Consider the following 6657-nt stretch of genomic DNA (forward strand, 5'->3'; position numbering starts at 1 on the left):
AATTTCAAGTGGATATGACATATATACATTAAGTTTTTTCATGAATCTTTAACATTATTTATTATAAGACACCATTGTTAAATCTATTTTTATTTGATTAAATTAAAATTGTTATATTAAATTAAACAGATAGGCACGGGGCTTACAAGTCACAATGTGACTTAGCCCCGTGGTATACTGTATCTGTAATGCAAATAAAATAAACATTTTGAATTGAATTGAATTGAAATTTCTCCAGAAAAAAATGCATTCAAAAAAGTACCGAAAAAATCGCATGTTTTTCTTCTTCAAGATACAAAATCCGTGACAACGATTTCTTATTGAAAAATCGAATTTTAACAGTTTTTTGAATGAATATCGTTACATTTGCTTGAATTAAAGCAAAAAGTATAAAAATAATGGTTTCAGTGAATATATTTGTAAATAGTGAAGAAATACTCAAAATATGCTTCGTTGGCGGTGAAACGTCGATTTTTAAAATGTTATTAAAAATCGAGGTACATTTTTAATTATTGTTCAATCGAGATGAAATCACTTTAAATGAGTGTTTTATAGGGAATTAAGCTGAATTCGGTCAAACATTTCTCCAGAAAAAAATGCATTCAAAAGTGTACCGAAAAAATCGCATGTTTTTTTCTTCAAGATACAAAATCCGTGACAACGATTTCTTATTTAAAATTGAATTTTAACAGTTTGTTGAATGAATATCGTTACATTTGCTTGAATTAACGCAAAAATTACAAAAATAATGGTTTCAGTGGTTATATTTGAAAACAGTGAACAAATACTCAAAATGTTTTTCTTAGGTCGAGTTACGTCGATTTTGAAAATGTTATTAAAAATCGAGGTACATTTTTATTTATTGTTCAATCGAGATGAAATCACTTTTATTGAGTGTTTTATAGGGAATTAGCTGAATTCGGTCAAAAATTTCTCCAGAAAAAAATGCATTCAAAAAAGTACCGAAAAAATCGCATGTTTTTCTTCTTCAAGATACAAAATCAGTGACAACGATTTCTTATTGAAAAATTGAATTTTAACAGTTTTTTGAATGAATATCGTTACATTTGCTTGAATTAAAGCAAAAAGTATAAAAATAATGGTTTCAGTGGTTATATTTGAAAATAGTGAAGAAATACCCAAAATATGCTTCTTTGGCCGTGAAACGTAGATTTTGAAAATGTTATTAAAAATCGAGGTACATTTTTATTTATTGTTCAATCGAGATGAAATCACTCTCAATGAGTGTTTTATAGGGAATTAAGCTGAATTCGGTCAAAAATCTATTAGATTTACCTAAATGTAACACTTCAAAAAAATTCACGTCTATCTTTTATTCGGGAATAAAATTATATAACACAATATCACCAGAAATTCAAGCCAAACCGAATTTATTTAGATTTAAAAAGACTATAAAATCACTAATATTGGAAAAAAATAACAAAACCTTTACTTTTTTATTTAATTTGTTTTTATAAAGCCACCTTTGGCATAACCCATTGTTAAATTTTTTATGTTATACCATGCCATTGTTTAATTTCAAGTGGATATGACATATATACATTAAGTTTTTTCATGAATCTTTAACATTATTTATTATAAGACACCATTGTTAAATCTATTTTTATTTGATTAAATTAAAATTGTTATATTAAATTAAACAGATAGGCACGGGGCTTACAAGTCACAATGTGACTTAGCCCCGTGGTATACTGTATCTGTAATGCAAATAAAATAAACATTTTGAATTGAATTGAATTGAAATTTCTCCAGAAAAAAATGCATTCGAAAAAGTACCGAAAAAATCGCATGTTTTTCTTCTTCAAGATACAAAATCCGTGACAACGATTTCTTATTGAAAAATCGAATTTTAACAGTTTTTTGAATGAATATCGTTACATTTGCTTGAATTAAAGCAAAAAGTATAAAAATAATGGTTTCAGTGAATATATTTGTAAATAGTGAAGAAATACTCAAAATATGCTTCGTTGGCGGTGAAACGTCGATTTTTAAAATGTTATTAAAAATCGAGGTACATTTTTAATTATTGTTCAATCGAGATGAAATCACTTTTAATGAGTGTTTTATAGGGAACTAAGCTGAATTAGGTCAAAAATTTCTCCAGAAAAAATGCATTCAAAATAGTACCGAAAAAATCGCATGTTTTTCTTCTTCAAGATACAAAATCCGTGACAACGATTTCTTATTGAAAAATTTAATTTTAACAGTTTTTTGATTGAATATCGTTACATTTGCTTGAATTAAAGCAAAAAGTATAAAAATAATGGTTTCAGTGTATATATTTGTAAATAGTGAAGAAATACTCAAAATATGCTTCGTTGGCGGTGAAACGTCGATTTTTAAAATGTTATTAAAAATCGAGGTACATTTTTAATTATTGTTCAATCGAGATGAAATCACTTTTAATGAGTGTTTTATAGGGAATTAAGCTGAATTCGGTCAAACATTTCTCCAGAAAAAAATGCATTCAAAAGTGTACCGAAAAAATCGCATGTTTTTTTTCTTCAAAATACAAAATCCGTGACAACGATTTCTTATTTAAAATTGAATTTTAACAGTTTGTTGAATGAATATCGTTACATTTGCTTGAATTAACGCAAAAATTACAAAAATAATGGTTTCAGTGGTTATATTTGAAAAAGTGAACAAATACTCAAAATGTTTTTCTTAGGTCGAGTTACGTCGATTTTGAAAATGTTATTAAAAATCGAGGTACATTTTTATTTATTGTTCAATCGAGATGAAATCACTTTTAATGAGTGTTTTATAGGGAATTAAGCTGAATTCGGTCAAAAATTTCTCCAGAAAAAAATTCATTCAAAAAAGTACCGAAAAAATCGCAGGTTTTTCTTCTTCAAGACACAAAATCCGTGAATACGATTTCTTATTGAAAATTGAATTTTAACAGTTTTTTGAATGAATATCGTTACATTGCTTGAATTAAAGCAAAAAGTATAAAAAAATGGTTTCAATGAATATATTTGAAAATAGTGAAGAAATACTCAAAGTATGCTTCTTTGGCCGTGAAACGTCGATTTTGAAAATGTTATTAAAAATCGAGGTAAATTTTTAATTATTGTTCAATCGAGATGAAATCACTTTCAATGAGTGTTTTATAGGGTATTAAGCTGAATTCGGTCAAATATTTCTCCAGAAAAAAATGCATTCAAAAAAGTACCGATAAAATCGCAGGTTTTTCTTCTTCAAGATACAAAATCCGTGACAACGATTTCTTATTGAAAAATTTAATTTTAATAGTTTTTTGATTGAATATCGTTACATTTGCTTGAATTAAAGCAAAAAGTATAAAAATAATGGTTTCAGTGAACATATTTGAAAATAGTGAAGAAATACTCAAAGTATGCATCTTTGGCCGTGAAACGTCGATTTTGAAAATGTTATTAAAAATCGAGGTAAATTTTTAATTATTGTTCAATCGAGATGAAATCACTTTCAATGAGTGTTTTATAGGGAATTAAGCTGAATTCGGTCAAACATTTCTCCAGAAAAAATGCATTCAAAAGTGTACCGAAAAAATCGCATGTTTTTTTTCTTCAAGATACAAAATCCGTGACAACGATTTCTTATTTAAAATTGAATTTTAACAGTTTGTTGAATGAATATCGTTACATTTGCTTGAATTAACGCAAAAATTACAAAAATAATGGTTTCAGTGGTTATATTTGAAAACAGTGAACAAATACTCAAAATGTTTTTCTTAGGCCGAGTTACGTCGATTTTGAAAATGATATTAAAAATCGAGGTACATTTTTATTTATTGTTCAAATCTATTGGAATTTAAAAGAGGAAAAAAAAGTGAAAAAGCCAACGGCACGCAGTGTACCTAAGTGGTCTCCCTCCCAAGTAGTGACTGCGCTCGACGCTGCTTAACTTCGGTTTTCGGACGAGAACCGGTGTATTCAGCGTGATATGGCCGTTGAAGAGAGTGCTAGTTAATAATTTGAATTTAATTAACTTTCATCTTTATAAAACAATAACAAAAAAGAAGATATGTTTGCTTTTTTCATATCTATTAAAATTTAAAAGAGGAAAAAAAAGTGAAAAAGCCAACGTCACGCAGTGTTCCTAAGTGGTCTCCATCCCAAGTACTGACTGCGCTCGACGCTGCTTAACTTCGGTGATCGGACGAGAACCGCTGTATTCAGCGTGATATGGTCGTTGCCGAGAGTGCTAGTTAATAATTCGAATTTAAATTAAGTGAGACAAATTAACCTTCATCATTTTAAAACAATAACAAAATGAAAACATGTTTGCTTTTTTCATATCTATTAAAATTTAAAAGAGGAAAAAAAAGTGAAAAAGCCAACGGCACGCAGTGTTCCTAAGTGGTCTCCCTCCCAAGTAGTGACTGCGCTCGATGCTGCTTAACTTCAGTTATCGGACGAGAACCGGTGTATTCAGCGTGATATGGCCGTTGCCGAGAGTGCTAGTTAATAATTTTAATTTAATTAACTTTCATCTTTATAAAACAATAACAAAAAGAAGATATCTGTGCTTTTTCAAATCGGGTGGAATTTAAAAGAGGAAACAAAAGTGAAAAACCAACGGCACGCAGTATTCCCAAGTACTGACTGCGCTCGACGCTGCTAACGTCGGCGATCGGACGAGAACCGGTGTTCTCAGCGTGATATGGCCGTTGCCGAGAGTGCTAGTTAAAAATTCGAATTTAAATTAAGTGAGACAAATTAACCTTCATCTTTATAAAACAATAACAAAAAGAAGATATGTTTGCTTTTTTCATATCGGGTGGAATTTAAAAGAGGAAACAAAAGTGAAAAAGCCAACGGCACGCAGTATTCCCAAGTACTGACTGCGCTCGACGCTGCTAACGTCGGCGATCGGACGAGAACCGGTGTTCTCAGCGTGATATGGCCGTTGCCGAGAGTGCTAGATAATAATTCGAATTTAAATTAAGTGAGACAAATTAACCTTCATCTTTTTAAAACAATAACAAAAAGAAAATATGTTTGCTTTTTTCATATCTATTGGAATTTAAAAGAGGAAAAAAAAAGTGAAAAAGCTAACGGCACGCAGTGTTCCTAAGTGGTCGCCCTCCCAAGTACTGACTGCGCTCGACGCTGCTTAACTTCGGTGATCGGACGAGAACGGGTGTATTCAGCGTGATTTGGCCGTTGCCGAGAGTGCTAGTTACTAATTTGAATTTAATTAACTTTCATCTTTATAAAACAATAACAAAAAAGAAGATATGTTTGCTTTTTTCATATCTATTAAAATTTAAAAGAGGAAAAAAAAGTGAAAAAGCCAACGGCACGCAGTGTTCCTAAGTGGTCTCCATCCCAAGTACTGACTGCCCTCGACGCTGCTTAACTTCGGTGATCGGACGAGAACCGCTGTATTCAGCGTGATATGGTCGTTGCCGAGAGTGCTAGTTAATAATTCGAATATAAATTAAGTGAGACCAATTAACCTTCATCATTTTAAAACAATAACAAAATGAAAACATGTTTGCTTTTTTCATATCTATTAAAATTTAAAAGAGGAAAAAAAAGTGAAAAAGCCAACGGCACGCATTGTTCCTAAGTGGTCTCCCTCCCAAGTAGTGACTGCGCTCGACGCTGCTTAACTTCAGTTATCGGACGAGAACCGGTGTATTCAGCGTGATATGGCCGTTGCCGAGAGTGCTAGTTAATAATTTTAATTTAATTAACTTTCATCTTTATAAAACAATAACAAAAAGAAGATATGTGTGCTTTTTCAAATCGGGTGGAATTTAAAAGAGGAAACGAAAGTGAAAAACCAACGGCACGCAGTATTCCCAAGTACTGACTGCGCTCGACGCTGCTAACCTCGGCGATCGGACGAGAACCGGTGTTCTCAGCGTGATATGGCCGTTGCCGAGAGTGCTAGATAATAATTCGAATTTAAATTAAGTGAGACAAATTAACCTTCATCTTTATAAAACAATAACAAAAAGAAGATATGTTTGCTTCTTTCATATCGGGTGGAATTTAAAAGAGGAAACAAAAGTGAAAAACCAACGGAACGCAGTATTCCCAAGTACTGACTGCGCTCGACGCTGCTTAACTTCGGTGATCGGACGAGAACCGCTTTTTTCAGCATGATATGGTCGTTGCCGAGAGTGCTAGTTAATAATTCGAATTTAAATTAAGTGAGACAAATTAACCATCATCTTTTTAAAACAATAACAAAAAGAAAATAAGTTTGCTCTTTTCAAATCTATTGGAATTTAAAAGAGGAAAAAAAAGTGAAAAAGCCAACTGCACGCAGTGTACGTAAGTGGTCTCCCTCCCAAGTAGTGACTACGCTCGACGCTGCTTAACTTCGGTTTTCGGACGAACACCGGTGTATTCAGCGTGATATGGCCGTTGCCGAGAGTGCTAGTTAATAATTTGATTTTAATTAACTTTCATCTTTATAAAACAATAACAACAAGTTGGGAAAACCAAAATATTACCTCTCCGTGTCGAGAAGATTATATAACCTTAAGTATCCAATGAAAACGTCGACCTTTTTGCCCTCATCCTTTCCCGCGCTTTGCGCTTCCGCATTTCATCCTTACTCTCAACATTATCTTCCTCCATTTTACATACAAAAATCAAATACTCACAAAAAGAAGTGGCAAAAACCTGCTGG

General features: G+C 31.9%; 7 pseudogenes; all 7 read right to left on the reverse strand.

Moving 5' to 3' along the window:
• Positions 1-3844: 3844 nt before the first annotated feature.
• On the reverse strand, positions 3845-3963 carry LOC149584244 (5S ribosomal RNA; annotated as a pseudogene).
• A 123-nt stretch (positions 3964-4086) lies between these two features.
• On the reverse strand, positions 4087-4205 carry LOC149584245 (5S ribosomal RNA; annotated as a pseudogene).
• A 137-nt stretch (positions 4206-4342) lies between these two features.
• On the reverse strand, positions 4343-4461 carry LOC149584246 (5S ribosomal RNA; annotated as a pseudogene).
• A 599-nt stretch (positions 4462-5060) lies between these two features.
• On the reverse strand, positions 5061-5179 carry LOC149584247 (5S ribosomal RNA; annotated as a pseudogene).
• Positions 5180-5302: 123 nt separating this feature from the next.
• Positions 5303-5421, reverse strand: LOC149584248 (5S ribosomal RNA; annotated as a pseudogene).
• A 137-nt stretch (positions 5422-5558) lies between these two features.
• Positions 5559-5677, reverse strand: LOC149584249 (5S ribosomal RNA; annotated as a pseudogene).
• A 598-nt stretch (positions 5678-6275) lies between these two features.
• LOC149584250 (5S ribosomal RNA) lies at positions 6276-6394 on the reverse strand (annotated as a pseudogene).
• Positions 6395-6657: the final 263 nt, after the last annotated feature.

Source organism: Phalangium opilio, unplaced genomic scaffold (assembly GCF_054372755.1).
Source record: "Phalangium opilio isolate 3A_F unplaced genomic scaffold, DU_Popi_V2 ptg001170l_1, whole genome shotgun sequence".
Classification (NCBI taxonomy): domain Eukaryota; kingdom Metazoa; phylum Arthropoda; class Arachnida; order Opiliones; family Phalangiidae; genus Phalangium; species Phalangium opilio.